This window comes from Mytilus edulis, chromosome 11 (genome assembly GCF_963676685.1).
Source record: "Mytilus edulis chromosome 11, xbMytEdul2.2, whole genome shotgun sequence".
Lineage (NCBI taxonomy): Eukaryota > Metazoa > Mollusca > Bivalvia > Mytilida > Mytilidae > Mytilus > Mytilus edulis.
This window is the reverse complement of record NC_092354.1, coordinates 56,463,856-56,487,264: the sequence shown is the minus strand read 5'-3', so window position 1 is coordinate 56,487,264 and position 23,409 is coordinate 56,463,856.

Genomic DNA, 23,409 nt, shown 5'->3' with positions numbered 1-23,409 from the left:
GTAAAACGAGTCATCCTGACTCCCCGAATGACAAATGTAAAATAAATGAAATAATAATGCCCCCTCCCCCCCCCCCCCCAATATTAACGGCTTAATTTATGTTTAAAAATGAAAGAAAAACAAATAATTTATGTAACACATCAACAAAAGAAAATCACTTTATAACAGGCTCCTGACTTGGAACAGTCACATACATGCATGCAGAATATGGCGGGGTTAAAACCGGCAAAATAGCAAAACTCTTTATAATATTAATCGCTATTTTGCCGAAGCCTTTATATTTAGACAAAGAGTTCTTAAATTTAAACAAAATCAATTCTAGCCGTGGAATTTATAAATCAATTTTAGCTGTAGGATTTATAAATCAATTCTAGCCGTAGAATTTATAAATCAATTCTAGCCGTAGAATTTATAAATCAATTCTGGCCGTAGAATTTGTAATCAATTCTAACCGCAGAACTGTTCTAGGGTAGAACTGTCAGGATCAGTTCTAGGTAGAACTGTCCAAATCAGTTCAAGTTAGAACTGACCAAATCAGTTCTAGCTAGAACAGTTCTAACCTAGAACTGACTAAAAGATGTCAGGCTGACAGTTCTACGTACTGTCCTAGAACAGTTCTCCTGACAGATTCTGACAGATTTAATGAGAGGTTAGAAGTGATCTCCACTGTATGTATACTAGTACAGTGATAATGGACGTCATACTAAACTCCGAATTATACACAAGAAACTAAAATTAAAAATCATACAAGACTAACAAAGGCCAGAGGCTCCTGACTTGCGACAGGCGCAAAATTGCGGCGGGTTAAACATGTTTATGAGATCTCAACCCTCCCCTATACCTCTAGCCAATGTAGAAAAGTAAACGCATAACAATACACACATTAAAATTTAGTTCAAGAGAAGTCCGAGTCCGATGTCAGAAGATGTAACAAAAGAAAATAAATAAAATGACAATAACATATAAATAACAACAGACTACTAGCAGTTAACTGACATGCCAGCTCCAGACCTCAGTTAAACTGATTGAAAGATTATGTCTTCATAATATGAATATCAGGCACAATTCCTCCAATTAGGGGTTTAGTATCCTACTATCATAAAATGTATGAGAAGAACATAACCCGTGTCATGCCAACTGTTTTTTTTTTTAAATAAATGTAGTTCCGATGCAAAGACCCTATAAGTGAATCAATATTAAAGCCAAAATATGCAAATTATAACAGGGGTTTTCGTCGTTCCTGTTATATTTAGAATTCGGGGGGAAAGTCACTAGATACTGATGAAACAAAACTAATTTTAGCTTTACGATGTTTTATATATAACTTGTTCAATAGTGCAATACATTAATTACAATGAAAGTTCAACGGTAAATATTCCGAAAAGATACAACAAATTGTTATGCCAATAAATGTTCTATACTAAACACAATGAATGTCACTGTAAATGCACGGAGTCCGTACAGCTTGACCGCTGGTATCCAACTGCCCGTTTGGTCCGAGACCACAAATGTCGTCCCTTGATTTTCGTTGTTATAGTACATATGCCATTTATCCTATACACATATAGTCCCTAGTGTTGACAGTGGGTTACTTGCCATTAATTTTTATACCCCTTCCAAATTTATTTCTCCATGTTTAATGCCTCAAATTGCAAGTAGGGGTAGAAATTACACTGTAAAGAAATTTGGGTCCAGAATTTTAAAGGAAAGTAGTGATTTGGTCCAGCTGAAAAAAGGTTTAAAATTAGCCCTTCGGAAGCTGTCAAAAGATTTCAAGACGCCCTAAACATAAAATTATCCATGTTTTGAGTTAGAGCCGATGAATTTTTCTATTATTTTGATATAATTTGTCCCGAAAGAAGTACAACACACTGTAAAAGTTTCTTTGAGAAAACGCAGGTGTAAGTTAAACAGACATAATAAATAAAATAGTCAAAACATGGTGTTATGATATTGTAATTATTGTATTTATTTATGTTGGCCTGATTGGTGTTGTGTGGCCTGATAAATGTTAACAGAATAATCTTAAAACTGTGCAGTTTAGAAATCTCTGGAACAACTACAGAATGATTGGAACTTTCCAGAATGATCCTAATAAAAGATGCATTATATAAACTTCTTCATTTTACTAGAAACTTCTGTTGTAAGTTTCTAGAATGTTCCATTATAGACTGTTCTAGAATCTTTCGAATTCATGACAACTATATATATACAGACACTAAAGTTAAACACTCACTCTTGGACTTAGACTTAGACATCGATAGACATTAATATTCATAGCATTTGGATTGACACTTTTATTCTACAAACAACATCATACTGGATTGTGACCGTAATATTCAGATTGGATTCCGATAGATATCGGGATACAGATAAAGATAAAAGATTGGACTCATATTTTGACAGTTAAGTTGACAGTAATATTTGTGTAATACTTCTTGTAAACTTTTGTATAATAAATATTGTTAAATTTTATTATTGATTTGTGTCTTTTGTTGGCTACAATTTAAAGGTAATTTCTGGCCGTAACAATGGATACAGCAGTCACCATCATGTAACAATTTTAAAAGGAACACTCTAACAGAACACATTGACATCTATCTACAAACAAATTCATTGATTCGCGTGTTTGCAAATTTTATACGTCACATCAAGCAATCAAGCTGCAATGAGTATAAGGGTCATCTAGCCTGTCATTACATTAGCAGCTTATTCATACGCCCCTCATATTATGATCAAGTATACCAGAATATTTGCCGCTGAATATTAAGCAAACATCACACCGTCAAAATGTATCATACAAACCATATCATGAGTATGTATACCTTGGTAAAAACTAACGATTCGACTGTACCCAACTTGACTTTTTTTTTATATTTCGATTTTGTATTTGTTTCAAGGCAATATAATATTAGTCATTGTTTGATTTCTTTGTGACTAAAATATTACTGAACATCGTCATATAGGTGAATTTGAAAACTGGTAAAAACATGCGCGTCCAATGAACCTTTTCCTAGTCAATGGATTAATCCTCGCTTTTTTTTGTTGAAAGTACATGCTATTCCCTCAGTTTTTATAAGTTACTTTGATTTGTCTTTAAATTTGCTATATTTGAGCGTCGTTTAACTACTATTGTCAAATTAAAATATTTACAAAAGAAAGCATTGTTTTGAATACATTCCGATATACATAGAAAATATACATGAAAGTACAAAAGTCTTGTTCATAAATATCAGGGAATAGCAGGAACGACCAACATCACCGAACAGTACAACAGAACATCAACCAACACCCTTTTGACTGCTCCGAAAAGACAAACATACAGAATAGTACTCTTTTATCTTATTTTTACAGTTTATTCGAATTCTAACATGTTTTATGTTGTGACAATCAATTTCGACTAACAGCTCCCAAATATTCTTAGCTGTGTCATATTTATACATTAAATGTATATAAAATTCCTGATGACAATCTGAATTGATACTATAGTATCTATTTGAAGTGACTTATATGTCCATTGGGCGGGGTGTAATTTAATTGAAATATTTCAATATTTTACATATCATGTTATACACAATGTCACTATAATAAACAAAGAGAATAATACATGTCAAAATCCGTATCACATGCCGTATCACCCTCGACCAATATCATTCTTGGGCCCAAAGGTCCTCGGGCTGATATTGGTATCTCGGGATGATACGGCATATGATACGGTTTTTGCAATGTTTTATACGCGTTATCATATATTTTAACAGGAGAGTATATATATATATGAACTGCTTTCTGATCCCTAGCACCTGAGTTACCTTCAGTTCTACCTGTGTCTTGTTCCAAAAAATTTAAAAGAACTGCGCAATCACTCATCCGAAACACCTGTGTAAACTTACATGTACATTTTACATTTTTCTAGCTGTTTTTTTTTAAACATTTTGTTTATTATGTTTTTTTGTGTGTTTTTATTGTATTTCATTGAGTTCTTTTTTATAGTCGCATATTGTGTGGCAGAAAATATACTCGACGTTTGTGACGTCACGTGCCGAACAATGACGCCATTCAATAAATTGCGTTTGCCCGAATGATCGTTCATTCAGGACCCATTTTGAGGAAAGATATTTCTTGAGGAACTTGCATAAACTAAAACGGACTTAATATAAAAATGAAAAAAAAGAGTATGGGTGTGATAAAGGGTGCGATAAAGGGTAGGGATGTGATGAAGGGTATGATACAGGGTGCGCTACCAAGGTTGCGCGATATGGATATAACAGAAGGCTATTACACTAAATCCATTGGATGTTGAATGTGTACGGTTTGATAGTTTAGTCTTAGATGCATGATTTTTTTATTAGTTGTTAGTGGCTTTGAATTAGCTGTCAAATAACTGCGAGTACTCTCAGATCTGTTCATTTTGTCTTCTAGTGTCGGGATGTATAAGTACCCGACCACGTCCACTTGTATTTTTGTTCATCTGATGAGTTAAGCCTTTTTCAACTGATTTTTATAGTTCATTCTTATGTTGTACTGTTATACCACTATCCCAAGTTAGGGAGAGGGTTGGGATCCCGCTAACATGTTTAACTCCGCCACATTATTTATATATGTGCTTGTCCCAAGTCAGGAGCCTGTAATTCAGTGGTTGTCGTTTGTTTATGTGTTACATATTTGTTTTTCGTTCATTTTTTTATATAAATAAGGCTGTTAGTTTTCTCGTTTGATTGTTTTACATTGTCTTATCGGGTCCTTTTATATCTGACTATGCGGTATGGACTTTGTTCATTGTTGAAGGCTGTACGGTGACCTATAGTTGTTAATGTCTGTGCCAAAATATATGATAAATATTTGTATTGTATTAATTGTCATATTCCTAATGTTTCGTTCTGAAGTCAGAAGCCGATAGTGGTTAGTGGTTGTCGTTGGTTTGTGTCTTCCTTATTTAATTTTCGTTTATTGTTTTAACATTACTGATAATATTATATTTTGCGTAAGTTTTTTTCCACATCTTGTCGTGCTAGGGACTGCTATAGCTATAGGTGACTATACGATATGAAGGTTGCTCATTTTTGAAGTCCATACGGTTATTATTTACACCCACGTCCATTTGTTCCAATAGTTTTTCTTTTTAATCATACATATATTTACATTTCATAGAAAACTAACGCATGGTCGAGATATATACTGTTTTAAAGATTACTAATAATGGACTTTTAAAACTGTAAAGTTAAGAAATATATAAAGACGAATAAATAGAAAGCTATAACACGTTATTTATTAAAGATGATGAACAACGTCAGTACCTAGAATCTATTTTTAAAGACAATTATGTTATTTTTGTAAAGTTGCTACGGTTTTTTTCAATACTATCTTCCGAAGAACTGTTTTAGAAAAAAGGATGATACACCGTTCGATATAAAAGTGACGTTTTATAAAATCTGTGTAGCAGCTACAAGCTCTAACATACCGAATAAGTAGGAAAGTGTATGTCCCATTTGAAGGTGAAGTTTGAATAACGTTGCTACATGTAAGCGGAGAAAAATTTACAAGTAACATTTTATCTTTGTTTTCATTAACCTCGGCTGTGTTGCTCTTCTGAAGTCCGGAAATAGCGCCTACGCAGAAAGTATGTAATATTGGTTTTGGTGTGGAAAAGCATAGAGATCTATAGTCCACACAGCTATCATTTAGATACTCAGACTTCATGGCTGTAAAATATGATATGTAAATATGTTATATATATATGACAACATTGTAGAATATTTCAAAAGGCTGTATGCAAAAGCATTAATGGCAATGGTTTGCGCAATACTAAAAGTAATTACAATGTTTGGTTTTATTTTCACTTTTACTATAAATACGGGGTTCTTTTTAAATGACTGCCGTTTATTTCTGTTTTCTTTGGTTTAAACTCGTATTCCAACATTTGAAATTTTTTATCAAATTTAAAATTAGACGGCCTCTTTCCTAACCAAAGCAATTACTAAATCATAACAAGGTAATACATAAATGGTTTTTATTACAACTTATATTTTTTTTTATACCTAGACTAAAACAATTGCAACAATATTAATGACTTTGAGTATTAACCTCCTAATTGTACCTGTTCTATTACCCCATTAATATATATTTCGACTGACAACATGGACAACGGTAATACTGCTTCTCTGCGAAATATGTTACAGGGTTTGTACTAACATGCGCAAAACGACATGTACCACATGTGGCTCAATCTTCTGGAGCACGTGAGATAACTCCTTGTTTCTGGTGGGGTTCGTGCTGCTCAGTCTTTAATTTTTCTATGTTGAGTTTTGTGTACCGTTGTTTCTCTGTTGGTCTTTTTTCTGTTTTAGCCATAGCATAGTCAGCTCATGTTCGACTAATGAGTTTGAATGCTTCTCTTTTAAAGGCGGTCCAAAATAGCGAACGGTTCTTTTGAAGGAGAATGTTCCTTTTCTTTGTTTGCTTCATTAGATTATGTCAGCAACATATCTTTTCTGATTACTTAAAATTACATACCTATATCACTAAGGGACAACTGTCGGCCCTGTATGTCAACATAATCAGTGTTTTCAATACTGTCTGTTTGTATTTCGACCAAAGCTGCGTCAATTCTTGTTTCCTTCTCATTATTAACTTCGAATGCTATGTCTCTAATTTTACCGCATAAACGTGGGGATTCGTTCTTACTTTATAGTTTTACCTGTAATGTCTTTTCGTCATCAAGTGAAAGATTGTCCGATGCAAGTTCATCCGCGCTCAAAAATACGTGAAGGCATATCAAAAATGCTTTATCACCTCGTACCTGAACGAAACCCCCAAGGGTGCCCCTTTTGTACTCATCTGTTCCGACCTGATTACCAACCTTTAGATTTGTTAAAAGTGAGGACTTCCCTCCAAGACATCCGTTTGCAACCCGTTGAACGTGCTTGGAAAATGATTTTCGCCTACAGGTATAAATCCTTTCCTTTTACAGTATAGTTGAAAACACGATTTTTCAATGACCTGGTGTTTCTCTTTTAGATATCCAGTTGACTTAAATGACGACTTGCAAATCAACGTTAAATTGTTGTGTTCCACGAAAAGAGCTTTTGCATCCACACCTGATAAAGATGTTTTATTCGGAAAATGAATTTTACCGCTTGAATTTTGTACATGTTTGTGTATATGACTGCCTTCTTCATTTTGGACGTTTTCGTTAATGATATAATGAATGTCAATTTTCCAAAAAGTATCTGGTAAACGCGAACAAAATGTATTCATCTCAACATTAATTTGAATTTTGTTGGAACAAAATATTTGTTGTTCTCTGTGACAATTGCATATAAATGCAGGCCAGATATCAGATATATTTTCTCGGATCGATTTGTCGAGACTTAGAAATAACTTCTTCGTTATGAACCAGGCTATTACTTTTGACGTCTCTTTGTCTTGTTTGGTCATTGACACGGACAAACCTTCCAACAGATGATGATGACAGCTCTCCCATTGCTCAGTCGTCATTTCAGTCATGATAGTCAGTAATAATAGACAGTAGTTCGAGTCTTTGTTTTCAATCACAGGCAAAAACTTATTTATCCAAAACGTAGATGGAAGCGTTTTTCTTTCAATATGATGTGATGTGAACAACAGTTTAGATATTTGCTTGCCACTAAATTTTTCTGCAACGATTTCTGAAGGAGTATCTGGAGCTACATTCATAAATTTCTTGTGTACAATTTGGAAATTAGTATGGCGTTCATAATCACTGAACTAGTATATATTTGTTTAGGGGCCAGCTGAAGGACGATTCCGGGTGCGGGAGTTTCTCGCTACATTGAAGACCTGTTGGTGACCTTCTGCTGTTGTTTTTTTCAATGGTCGGGTTGTTGTCTCTTTGGCACATTCCCCATTTCCATTCTGAATTTTATTACTTACAAATGTAAATCTAAACGACATAATTGAATTTGACGAAGTGAACTTTCGTAACAAAAGGTAAACTTGTTTTATAACTGCAGAGAGTTACTCTCGAAACTGTCAAGACTTTCAAAATCAAACATATGGTGTTGCGGTTATTACACGTGTTAGATGGGAATGTTTTGCTTATGTTTTAATGTATAATACACACATACGAAAACCAGTATTCAAAATGTCCAAATCAAATTAAGTATTGAATGCTTATAATTAATTTTGCAAAATATACCAACCTGAACTCTTTATTTTGGTATGCAGTTTTCTGTCGACGTCACAGTTAACAATATAACCATTACATCGTATAATTGAATTCTTCAAGCCTATAAGAAATAATAAAATCAAAATCAAAATCTAATTTTAGTGTTTCATTTATCAAATTTGATTTTGAATGTTCTGTTTTCAGATGTTATATGGTGTAATAATAGATATTTGTTTTATAATATGAGAAAGCAAGACTATTTCGAAATCATTATGCATTGTTTAAATAACACATCATACCTTTAATGTAACAGTGCTTTAATACAAGTTTTAATCAAAATATATGATGAAAGAACAGAGGCTACGTAGAGACTGTAAACTCAAATGCATCATAATCTATACTGATATGTAATACTAATAATAAATATTTGAATTTTTGAGACTTTTTGTCTGTTACACTTTTCCTTCATCAATCTACTGTTCTAGAGATAAAAGAAAACGGTTTGTCCGTTACACATTTCTTATATATATGTACTGTTTTGAAGATATAGGAATACTGCATTTTATGTTTATGTTCTAGTTCAGTAATGTAAGCCGATTTGGTAAATAAACGAAACAAAATTCAAACGGCTTTTTCAATATCAGACTAAACATAATCAATATAATCCCAAAATATATGCCTGGCAAGAAATTAAAAATACGAATTGATTATTGCAACTTCATCCCTTTGGAATTGTTCATTTTTGAATTATTTAAAACATGTATTTCTTTGCCAATTAGGCCGCCAATGAAACATTTTTTGACGTGTTCTACAATAAAACGAGATATATATATAACAATGAAAACGTTTTAGTTAAAAAATAATATAGAGGTGTTGCAACAGGGAACTCAAATATCTACACATTATAATTTTATTAGAGGAATATTATGTACAAATAAAGAGAGCTGTGGTATGATTGTCATTGACATTCAAACCAATACAAACTTGAAGCTATAATTTCGGATATTGCAAGTCACAGACTTTTCAAGCCAGTTCGCATTGGAAAAGATGAATAAGAGAAAAGATCTTTTCTTAATCTTTCCTTTGCCAACAAAGGTCTCGACGGCGTCAACCTAGGCAATATCCTTCATCATAAATTAGTGCAATCGAAAATACCTCCTTATTTCAAAGACCAGTCTGTACCAATAATTTCTTATACCTATACCAAACCTATTGCAACTAAAATTTTCAATTACAAACGCGTTTTGCAGGATCTCGATATTGACGACTCCAAGTCTAAACCTCCTGATTGCACTTGTGCTAGTTCCAAATTCACATATAATCCTGCTGGCCACGTTATTACCGGTGACCTTAACATTGTTAATAACACTTCTCTACGAAATGTGTTATCGAAAGGTCCCAAATATCGTGAGCCTAAATCCATCAATTGGAAATACAACTTTAAAATTTTGATGGATTCAGTCGAGAATTATGCCAGGCAATGGGCTAAGCGCGAGAAGGAAGACGTAGACACTCTTTCCGAATGGATTAAGGCAGTGAGGTCGTTGATACAAATCAGAATTAAGAAACTGAATGGGTCCATCAATGTCCATGCTACGTCAATCTTTAAAGACCCAAATGTTGCAAAACACCTATCCGACCTCCATGACAAATATGTTGTTGTCCCTGCAGATAAAGCCCCAAATAACATCGTTTTTGTGTGTAAAAGTCACTACATCAACTGCTTGATAACCGAATTAGGTATTGACAATTCACTTGGTAACTCAACATATACCCTCACGACACTTACCAAAGAGGAAATCCTGGATAATCATAGGTCTGTTCTATGTTCCTTTGGAATTTCAACCAAAGATGAAGAACTGGATCTTCCATCACTGTATTGGATACCTAAACTACATAAGTGTCCTTACAAACAACGGTATATTGCTTGGTCTTCCAAGTGCTCCACGAAACCTCTTTCTAAATTATTAACATCTATTTTATCAGCAATCAAAGACGGGCTTCAAAGTTATTGTGAAACTGCCTATTCTAGAGGTGGCGTGAATCAGATGTGGATACTTAAAAATTCAAAAGACCTTTTAGAGTACATACAATCTAACTCTCTTTCATCTTGTAACAGTATTAAAACATTTGACTTTTCTACCCTGTACACAAGTATTCCACATTCCAAACTAAAAGACAAATTGAAAGAGTTGATATTACTTTGCTTCATAAAAAAGAATGGCCAACGTAGATACAAGTATCTTGTCTTAGGGAGGGATAAATCCTACTTTGTAAAGAATCACTCTGATTCAAACAAAAAATTCTCTGAAACTGATATTATCAAGATGCTTGATTTCTTGATTGACAACATATTTGTTACGTTCGGAGGACGTGTTTTTCAACAGACTGTCGGCATTCCAATGGGAACAAACTGTGCCCCTCTACTCGCCGACTTGTTTCTTTATTATTATGAGGCTGACTTCATGCAGGAACTTCTTAGGAAGAAAGATAAGAAGTTAGCAATATCCTTTAACTCTACTTTCCGCTATATAGATGATGTTCTTTCACTAAACAATTCAAAATTTGGTGACTATGTGGAACGCATCTATCCAATCGAACTAGAGATAAAGGATACTACAGATACAGTTAAGTCGGCTTCATATCTTGACTTACATCTAGAAATTGACAATGAGGGTCGGTTGAAAACAAAACTTTACGACAAAAGAGATGATTTCAGCTTTCCAATTGTGAACTTTCCATTTCTAAGTAGCAACATTCCAGCAGCACCTGCATACGGGGTATATATCTCCCAATTGATACGATATTCCCGTGCTTGCATTTCCTATCATGATTTTCTTGATAGAGGTTTGCTGCTCACAAGGAAGCTATTAAACCAAGAGTTCCAAATGGTGAAGTTGAAATCATCCCTTCGTAAATTTTACGGACGCCATCACGAGTTGGTTGACCGTTATGGAATAACCGTTTCACAAATGATATCGGATATGTTCCTTACGTCGTAACTACAATCCCCTTCCCTTTCATGAATATGACCTGCCGAATTAGACTGTTTACCGGATTTGTAATCACTTAAGCAACACGACGGGTGCCACATGTGGAGCAGGATCTGCTTACCCTTCCGGAGCACCTGAGATCACCCCTAGTTTTTGGTGGGGTTCGTGTTGTTTATTCTTTAGTTTTCTATGTTGTGTCGTGTGTACTATTGTTTTTCTGTTTGTCTTTTTTATTTTTAGCCATGGCGTTGTCAGTTTGTTTTAGATTTATGAGTTTGACTGTCCCTTTGGTATCTTTCGTCCCTCTTTTAGATTTACCGACGTTCAAATGTATATAAAAAATGAAGATGTGGTATGATTGCCAATGATACAACTGTCCACAAGAGACCAACATGACGCAGACATTAACAACTATAGGTCACCGTCCGACCTTCAACAATGCGCAAAGTCCATACCGCATAGTCAGCTATAATAGGCCGCAATATGACAATGTAAAACAATTCATACGAGAAAACTAACGGCCTTATTTAAATAAAAAAAGGAAAAAAAAAAAATATGTAACATATAAACAAAATAATTAGTAGTTGATAAAATAATAAGTAGTTGATAAAATAATTTCTAGGCAACAGTAAGGCCTTCAACAAAGACGAAAAGTGCAAACCGTATAGTCGGCGAAAAAAAAGCCCGAGAAAAGCAACTGCTTACCTTTGAAATTGTCCTTTTTTGAATTTCTCAAAATATGTGTTTCTTTGTCAATTAGGTCGTCTATGAACCTTTTTTTAACATGTTCTACAATAAAACGAGAAGTATTTATGATAAAGAAAAATACATAAATAACCTATACAGTCCAATTGATTATAATATGTCATTATATCTGTATTTACATGTATGGAAGAGACAAAGAAGAATGGCGATAAATACCAGAGGGACATCCAAGTGCATTATTCGATAATAAATTGACAACGCTATGATTAAAAAAAAATACAAACAGACAAACCATAGTACACAAGACAGAACACAGATAACTTAAGACTTAGAAAAATGCATTAGGGTTAAATGTAGTACCGTGTATAAGAGAGGCGAACTATGAAATAATGTTGTATATCCATATGATGAACACTCTTGTAACGGGTACACATAAATACATAAAAAGATAAATGAATGAATAAATACATCTGTATGAGTATTTTACAATAATGAACCGATAAAAAGAAACTTCCGGAAATAAAACAAAATAAATGTCGTTCAATTCTCATTTTTTACTTTGTGTCGACTTTTAAGTTATCAAAAAGTTTTACGTGGATAACGTTTTTAGATTTAAAGTTCTGTAAAGTTTTTATTGAATAATTATTTTTATTTCATGTTACACATCACGAAAAGAAGATTTGCATTGAAATAACAATTCAGTTATTGATACCGATTTCATAGGCTGAACATTTCATGCTATTATATAGCATGTATGTATGTTATGGTTTAACAGATAACTGTTTCGGTCATCCCCTTCCCTTTCTCATTCGAAAAATATCATTACAAGTTTTCAAATTGGAATACAAATTTTATAAAACTTTTTTTAATTCTAGATTTTAATGAATGACTAAAAATAAATATTCCCATTTAAGACATACTAAAAAGTCATGAATCAATGGCGAAAAGATCACTACAAGATGAAAAATAGAACACAGATACAGATCAACTATAAAAGAAAGACGAAAGATATCAGAGGGATAATCAAACTCATTGATCGAAAAAAAACAGTTAGCTAAAAAAGAAAAAGACAAATAGACAAATAATAGTACACAAGACACAGCATAGAAAACTAAAGACTAAGCAACACGAACCCACCAAGAACTGTGGTTGATCTAAGGTCATACGGAAGGGTAAGCAGATCCTGCTCAACATATGGCATCCGTCTTGTTCTCAGGTTATTACAAATCCAGTCACATTCGTGAAAAGTGATGGGGATTGTAGTTACATTTAGATATCTGTTTTCCTGGAAATACCGGGTACCAAATTTGATGTCAACACGTGAATTTTCAGCAGCACTTGAATTATGAGACTTTTCTACTCAGCATACGGAATATCTATGGTCAAATGAAAGATCAAACAGAGAGGACGGATTTTAACTTTGAGACGCCTTTTTGTTTAGAAATATTTGATGAGCTTTGATACTTACTAATCATTTTTGGGATTTTTTTTGGCTAACATACATGAAATAAGTACAATATGCACTCTTAAAACGATTCCTAGCGTGGGGCATGTATATTTTGTAGTTCCTGAAAAGTGTAAAGTTTGGACATTTTTGATGCTGTATTCTCCTTATTAATTGTCTATGATAAAATGATAGCACGGAATTAAAGCTATTTACTGATAAATTTGATGTGGGACTTTTCAATAAAAAAAACATGGAAAATTCTCTCTGGTTTGTTGATCTTTGTTGTAAGTTAAGATATCATAATATCACAGATTTCTTGTTGTAAACAAGATATAAGTCGGGCTATTCGATGAAATTTACAATACGACGGACAAGAGCTAAAAAAGACAAACTAGCATTATTTATCCAAATGTTTGGTTGATATGTTTCACCCAACAAAATTAAGGGATGAGAGGGATTCCAAATCATCCAAAAGCTACAAATGAGTCTGAAATGACAACGAATTTATGAATGACGGTCGAAATTTGTAGACATTAAGGCTACTTCCAGCAGGCAGGTTGCAGTGTGGTCTTGAAAAAAGTATTCAATATATCAGCCTCCTCAAATCAAATGGTTCGTTCTTTAGACTTTAAATCTATCTAGAGCTTATACTGACTGGGGATCATTATTCAGCTGTTATTTTTAAAATATGATGCCGATCATGGGGCATTACGAGTTAAACATTTTTTCGTAGGTAAATAATATTGCCGAGGAACTTTTTTCATGAGAGCGTACTAATATAGAGTATTACTGTTTGAAGGACTAATGAAATAGAAGTCAATACGTTCTTGCTCAATCCTGTGTCGCATTGAAGGTGTTAGAATTATCATGCTCAGCCTAAGCAATTTGTGACAGTGATTTAAATTTCAAAATGACTGAGTGACGTTTTCTCGGCCGGCAGTAGTCAACTCCACCATCATAGTGAATCACATGACTTTCGGTTAGTATATACCAGCGAAAATATCTTTATAAGTAAAAAATTGTCACATAAAATAAATACACGGGAAATGGCAAAGTTCACGTCGTCTAGTCTGATTTATCATTTTACAAAAAAAAAAAAAAAAAGTCCAAGCAAAGGGGGGGGGGGGGGGAGGCCTCTACGCCCCCCTCTGGATCCGCCACTGCTATTATTAGTGTTGCATATTGGAAAAGAAAATCTCATTTTAGCCAGGATTGCCTCCCCATTTTTTGTATGCCGATAAGAATTGTCTAAAACCAACTGAATTACGGATTTGTGGGCTTTGTCGTTTGTTGCTGTGTTATATATTTGTTTTTCGTTCATTATTGTGTTCATACATTAAGCCGTTAGTTTTCTCGTTTAAATTGATTTACATCTGTCATTTCGGGGACTTTATATTAGACTATGGAGTACGAGCCTTGCTCATTGTTGAAAGATGTACGGTGACCGATATAGTTGTTAATATCTGTGTCATTTGGTGTGGTATGATTGCCAATGAGACAACTCTCCATCCAAGTAATAATGTGTTATTTACCTTTCAACGTGCAAACTTTCAACCTAACATGACACAGTAGTGTAACATTACAGCAGAAGAAACCCACTATAAAATATCAGTGTAAATGAATAAGGTCATTCACAGTTTTAAGTTTTGAGCTTTTTTTACCTTCTGATTTCCCTCATGTATGTGAATCATTTCGAAATTATATATGACAGTAAAATAAATTAATTGAATTAAAACGGTTATTTTTATCTGTGAATAAAAAAAGAAAGAAATGTGTGATATAAATCAAAGTGATAACGACAGCCAGGAAATAATTTAGGTTAAACCAGTCTTGGGGACCGGTTGTGTTTTGCATTTCAGTATAAGCTCGATAGAGGTAGAAACAATGTATCTTTGCTTTATTTTGTTCAGTGCGTAGAGATAATACTTTTTGTCATTTAAACCAACCATATCCTGTCTTTTCTATTACAAAAAGTGACACATGTTTCTATTGCAGTACTATATATGTCATCCATAATAAGGCAATGCGATAGGAGAGCTAATTTTAGCTATCTAACCGAGGCCAATCTGACTACCACCAAAAGACCTTCAACAATGAGTAAATATAAAAAAACTGAAGATGTGGTATGATTGCCAATGAGACAACTGTCCACAAGAGACCAAAATGACACAGACATTAACAACTATAGGTCACCGTACGGCCTTCAACAATGAACAAAGCCCATACCGCATAGTCAACTATAATAGGCCCCGATAAGACAATGTAAAACAATTCAAACGAGAAAACTAACGGCCTTATTTATGTAAGAAAATGAACGAAAAACAAATATGTAACACATCAACAAACGACAACCACTGAATTACAGGCTCCTGACTTGGAACAGGCACATTTATAAATAATGTGGCGGGGTTAAACATGTTAGCGGGATCCCAACCCTCCCCTAACCTGGGACAGTGGTATAACAGTACAACATAAAAACAAACTATAAAAATCAGTTAAAAAAGACTTAACTCATCAGATGGACAAAAATACAAGTGGACTTGGTCGGGTACTTATGCATCCCGACACAAAAAGACACAAAGACAGCTAGTTCAAAGCCACTAACAACTAATAAAAAAAATCCATATCATATAGTTAGCGTATTAGTGCCCCAACATAAAAGAATGTACAACAATTCATCACTGACAGATAATATTTTATGCTGAAATGCTCATTAAAAACATGAACGAAATTTCTAAGAGCAAAACAACTGACCAAGAACCCCTAGTAAATATCACGTTTAAATCTCTTTTCGATCATTCAGAAATATTATTTATGGCAGTTCTGCAAACAGGTGTATCAAGAAGAGCAACAATGATTGGCCGAATTATGCTCTTCCCTATTTTATTTCTAGCAACCAATAACTTTTATTGAGATTAAAATATCTTCAAGAATACGTGTGAAATATTTGCCACTGGACGTTTAGAAAATAACTATCAATCAATATAAACACAAAAGTGTTCATTCGTTTGAAAGAATATATATAATTCTAAAGCTCTTAAAAAAAAGATTTAGTCAGTATATTTGAAATCTTTCTTTTGTAGGACAGCGAGTGTTTGTTTTCACCAACATGCGACAGGAACATTTGTATCGATGGCTGTACTGCTAAATGGATTAAAAATGACTCAGGAGGTCGTTTCTTTATTGACAAATCTTTATCTTTTGACGAAGCGATTATTCTAACATTCAGTGGAAAAGGTCATGCTGAGGTTGGGATCATCTCCATAGATCCTACTACAATAAAAGATGTCAGTCACATGGGAAATATAAAAGAACTTACTGTTATACAGACGGCTAGAATCTACAAGCAAGAAGGAACAACCAAAATAAAAAGATCCAAAGAAGGAGATAGAATAATTACAGAAGCTGAAGGCAATAAGCCAAGGTCCAAAGTTGATAAAGAACAGAGCATCTGGATTACAGTCAATATTTTATTTGGGGACCTCCAAGTCAAAATAGGTACGATATACATGCATTATGTAGTATAAGAAAGATATAAGGGTTATACTGCAATGAGACAGCAACACAGAAAACTAAACGACATGCTATAAAGTCAAAATAAGTTCTTCGACAACAAAAAATTTGTCAATACATTTTGTCAATCTCTTAAACACTTTCTACATTTACACGCGATCATGTTAAAGGCGCATTTTTATTGGATGCAGCGAGTTTCGACTGCTACCAATAACAATCCTAACCTTGTGTCTCTGAAATTTTATCTCAATCCGGCAAGGGTGAAGAGAACGGGAGTGAATCGTAGCCCTTGGCTAGCGAAGATGATTTATTTGCCCATTATTAACTATTCTGTAAACCTCATCCACACCCAAATATATACTGCAGCCACATTTTCTGTCCGTCGGTCAATAACTTGATTCCGTGACATACCGAAACAGCTGTAGTATTTTAAAAGGGTTAATAATGAGATTTTTACATGAAACATTATTAGGATGACTTGTACCGTGTAAGCGATTTTGAAGTCTGCTGGGTGATATAAATATCTGTTTGACGATAGTATTACCCGCTGAACATTTAATTGTTTTGTTTAATAATTTCATGTTTAATTCGGGTTTTTATTTTGTTCAGTTGAATTGTCATTGTATATATATACATAGACAGTGACTTCCTGTTAGTCGATACTCTCAGTACATCACATAAGAATACCCAATGACCATGACGATGTGTAACAACGAGGCGGTTATTGTTTTACATAACATCGCGTGTAACAGTGGTTCTTCAATGATAAAAACAGCAATAACAATAAACTTATATCTCCACACAAAATAAATACCATAGCAAACATCTTAACAAAAGTAACAGAGAAGAGTTTTATAAAAAGTACGAAAGGAGCAAATGAAGTAAAATCTTCACAACCGGATATTTCGTTCTAAATCATCCTGACTGGTAAATGGAAATAATTGTGTGAATTATGTGAACAAAAAGCGCATTACATTGGCACTGTATATAAGGGCAGTTATTTAAAGAACGGCAATGAGTCAGCTGTTGCAGACATTTTTGTTTCTTCTATATCTTCTATGTATAAATATACATTCTGCTGTTGTCTGTTTTATGGTCGGGTTGTTGTCTCTTTGACACATTCCCCATTTCTATTCTCAATTTTATGTATGTATCATGAAATCTGGTATTATAATTTTAAACGTCTAGTCTAGGAAACTGTGTTCGGTCCTTGCTAGATTATATGTAAAATGTGTGTGTATACTTAGACCTATAATGGTTTACTTTTACAAGCTGTGACTTGGATGGAGAGTTGTCTCATTGGCACTCATACCACATATTCTTATATCTATGGTTATACTTGTTTTAAATTTGAATAAATCGTAATCATATTTCTATTATTTTCAGGTTCTAAAGGCTTTAAATTCTCGCCCAATAAAGGAGAAAATATTTCAACGAAAGATGAATGTGCAACTTTGAAATACCCATATTTATGTGCAGTTTGCTTTGTTAAGAACCCTATAAAACGTGGGGAGACTTCAGGCCGACGATATTAATAAAGTCGGACCAGCATCGAAAAATTGTAGCTTTAAATTAGCATTATCGAAATCCAACCCAGAGGAATTTATGTCAAGCGCAGATAAATATTGTGATATTACGTCACTGCCTGTTATCCATTTCGAAAAAATTCCGACAAAATGTAAAAATGAAATTCGGATAGAACTGACAACTGAAGGGACTGTTAAAATCGAATACGAAAACGGTACAATTAAAAAGGAATTATACACTGAACAAGTTTATTGTGTTTTTGAGTTAGTCAGAATCCAACTACGATGTGGACTTAAAGAAAGACAAATTAATGCAGATAATGTTATTCCAATAGTTCCTACCCCGATCGACCAACCAGATGAACCTGACTCTGTATACAAGAATAGTAAACGAGAACTAGACGAAATAAGACGAGATGCTGAAGAAATATCGATATACAGCGATGATTATAATCCAATATTTGAATCCAGAAATATCGAAGGCGCAATTACCAGTACAGAGAACGAACCAAATATTAAGTACACTAGTGAATCCAAATTCAAAACAACTAGACTAGGAGTAGTCGATTACTCCCTTCATGATAAAATTGAAAGTCTATCTTCAAGGCTAGTTTTAATAGAGGAAAATATAAATAAACTGAATATAGGAAAAGAATCAACCATACAATCATCTGAAATGAAAGTTCTAAGGTCTAAAATCAAAGAGATCAACAGATTACTTACTAAGCACCCTATCAGTGTAGACGGCGACTCAAACGTGTCTCATCATCTAAACATACCATCGCAAGAAGAAAACTCTAAACCATTACGCGAAAGAATACGAGAACATTTCGAATTACTTGTGTCAATGTTAGAAATTAATCCAGTATTAGACTATCTATACCAAGCTGGAAACATAACCATGGAGGACTATCAAAGGTTAAGGCAATTGTCTAAATCGGACATGGCAGAGGCAAACCGTGAACTGCTTTCTACCATATCACGAAGACAAAATCTTGATACTAAACTTTTTAAAGAAATATTAATCAAATCAAAACAGAATGGAATTTTAGCTGTAATGTTTCCATAAAAACATAATAAAAAATGACAGAATTAATTTAAAAAACAAATTGTAACCTTAATAAAATTAGAAGATGTGCTATGATTAATAACTCTCCACCAGCTGGAGTACAAATGACATAAATGTTATCAAATATAGGTCTTCGTACGGTCTTCAAACAATGAGCAAAATCTAAAGACCCAGAAATGACAAATGTAAAACAATTCAAACGATAAAACTAATTGCCTGATTTATGTACAAAACATAGCTTTATTTTGGTTATCAAATTTAAATGTGGTTCATGCATTTCTGGTGTGATGCTCATTGGTTTATCTTTCCAAACACAGTACTGGTTGCTCTCTGGAATCAACAAATTTATAAAAAAAAATAGTTTTTTTTATCCTCCAGCATTTGGTCGATACCGGTACCGTTGGAATTGTTAGTAACCAAGTGTATGACCAACTCAGCACAATCGACAATCCTCGGTTGAATCCGCTACTCTCCGTAATTGGCCGAGATGTGCCGAATGCAACTCAGGGGTCGGTGATTCGGTACTTACATAATGGAAAACAATGTTGAACCATTCATGTGTTCTACTTCGGTGGATTAAGAAATTATGCGAAACACGAGATTCCAATATATAAAAAAGAGCACGTTATATGTATACCAGTGAGACAACTCTCCATAAACAACCAAATGGCATAGAAATGAACAACTAAATGCCAATGTACGGTCTTCAACAATAAACAAAGTCCATACCTTATAGTCAGCTGTAAAAAGCCCCGAAATATTTCACTGGCACAGGTTTGAAAACTGATAAAGTTATTTTGATTCTGATGATATCTGCAATGTCCGAGGTTGAGAATTGCGTCGTATTTTCATTCCAAGCTGTTAATCACAGATTTTACAATCAGTCTACAGGTCATTAATTACAAGTAGAACGTCCTTATTATCAACCCGAAGTAAAACGCTTAGTACATATTTTTTGTTCAAACATTAGTTCTTTGAAGTGTCAAAAAGGGCTTGAATGGATAATTCTCTTTGGCATTTGTTTAACTTTTCCCAAAAAGAGATTCAACTGACGACCATAGTTTGATACTCAGTTCATCTACCTGGGATATTTACCCTAGCTTTATAGAGTAATGTAAAAGTATGATGTGTAAATTAACTTTGGAGGATTCAATTTTTGCATATCTCTATAGTGATAGGGTAAATATCCCAGGTAGATGACCTTAATATATATACAATATTAGGTCAATACCAGACAAATATAGTCAGACTATTTAATGGGTATTAAAATGAAGATTCAAGTCGGTATAAAGTTTAACAATTTATTAAACGATCCAACAAGAATATAAACGATGTTACAATATTGAGTCCGGTGTTGACGGTTTAAGAACCTATCCAAAACTGAATATAAATTATTTTTAAGAAGTATATAAAACAGAATAATTTAGAAATACATGTAACAACGGATTAGGCAATTATTGTCCATTGTTCAGATAATCTGCTAAAACTGTCTTTGACACGTAGATACGAAGTCCATTATCGGATTAGTAGAAACATACATTTTAAACCAAAGATAATTGTGTGGGAATATTTAAGCTAAAAATGACAATTGAAAGATATAGTAATTAAAGTCAGAAAGATGATAGTCCAAATAATTAGCATGCTTTTCGTCCGGTCATACAAATATAAACTTTTTTGTATGAGTCTGAGAAGGCGATGTTTTACAGAGCCCTTCCCCAGTTTTGTGCCGAATACAAAAAAAGTTTATATTTTTATGACATAGATCTAATATTGTTTTTATACTGCAACTTAAATAAAAACATTGATAGCTAATTAAATTATTACACAAATTTATTTTCATCCCTTAGTAAACCCTGATTGTTGAAAAATTATTCCATGATGACATTGCACAAAATAAAACTGTGTTACTATAATTTGGAAATAAACACAACTAGTTGCAGTATAAAAAAAACCTATGGTCTTCACTCGAATCTCCCATCGGGTAAAACAAACCAAATGCGACAGTGAGATATCCATCTGTCTCTGTGTAATGGATAAACACGCAATCAAAAAGCAATAAAAGGTAATCTAGCATACCGACCCTCATTACACTTGCAGCTTATTTATACGCCCTTCATAATTGTCAACCTTAATCCCCAAGTATACTAGAATATTCGCCGCTGAACATTTAGCAAACATCACACTGTCAAATGTATCATGCATATAAATACCTTGGTATAGCAACGATTCGATTGCACCCTAAAATTTGACTTGAATGTTTTTTTTATAATATTTCTATTTTGTATTTGTTCCTTTGCAATATAATATTGGACATTTGTTTGATTTTCAAATATGGAACCTTGTTCAGTTTTTCCGACGACTTCAAAATAATGGAACATTTTCTTATAGGTGAATTTATAAATTGTAAATGACACGTGAGTCCGATGGACCCTTTCTCTGTCAATGTTTTTATCCTCGCTGCAATTTAAGTCCCTCGGTTTTTGATACGTTTCTTTGATTTGTCTTTTAAATTTGACAAAAAAGCATTGTTTTTTACACATCCCAGTATACATTGAAATTTAATGTGCCGTTTGAATTCAGATAAAAATAACGTGGAGATAATTTAAAGTCGTATAGTTTTTCAAGTTGTCAAGTCTGATACATGTTGTGAATCGTTATGTATCCCATTAAGACCGGGGGTTTTTCTGGTGTGGCGAAGGTACATTTAGAATATCGACGAACACACACGATTGTTATTTCCAATTATTTGTTCTGAATCGACACCTCTGCCGGTGGACTATACAGTGATATGACAAAAGTGAGTCCCCCATCAGAAAATGTACTATCATTTCAACCAAAATAAATATTTTTCAAAAAAATCTTACCAAGTTATTTTATGATTGATTCTTATAATATAAATACCATTAGATGTAGAAATGTCTGAAGTGTTATTGTTTATTTGGTCATAATTTTCTTGAGGTTTGCTTTCCTTATCTGATGTGTTAAACACATAATTTTAATGCATTATTTAAGATTTAAATTTAGTAAGAAATTTGGTAAGCATATATAGCAAACTTTTCAAGAAATATTTTACTTTCTGTTCACCTCGTCAGAAAATTAAAATGAGCAAGAATAATATCATGGTCAAATAAACAATAAAACTTTTAACATTTCTACATCTTTTAAAGTTTTTTTTGTAGACGTAACGCGCGTCGGGTGTAAATACAACATTTCAATCCTAGTATCTATGATGAGTTAACAACCACTTGGTCGAAATACAAGATAGTATTCTTTAATCTAATTTTTACAGTTTATTCTTATTTTGTGACAAACAATTTCAGACTGACAGCTCCCAAATATGCTTAGCCGTGCCATATTTCCAATGTTTAATTTCCAAGTCAGATTGTTAGTGGTCGTTTGTGTACATGTCTTCCTTACTTATTCTTGGTTTTTGTTTTAACATTACTCATATTGTCTGTTGTTTTTATCATTTGTATTGTTCCACATTTTGTCGTTATAGGGACTGTTATTGCCATAGGTGACTATACGATAAGGAGGTTGCTCATTCTGAAGTCCGTACGGTTACCTTTCATTAATTACTTCCACATCCATTTGTTCCAATTAATTTGCTGCCCAATCATACATATATTTTCCTTACCAAGAAACGCAACACATTGTCAATATATCCTGACTTAAGGATTACTCAAAATTGACGCCTTTTATAGCTGACTTTTGCTCATTGTTGAAGGCCGTACGGTGACCTATAGCTGTTAATGTCTGCGTCATTTTAGTCTCTTGTGGACAGTTGTCTCATTAGCAATCATACTTCATCTTCTTTTTTATATTAACTGTAATATACAAACTCGAATAAAAGGAACATTGTAATAAGCAATTATCAAGATTATTAAGAACATCAGAACCTAAATCTATAGTTCAAGACAATCTTGTATTAATTGTAAAGTTGATGCGGAATATTTTTTTCATGAAAAAAGAAATGTTTAAGAAAAAGAACGAGACGTCCTTTGATATAGCAA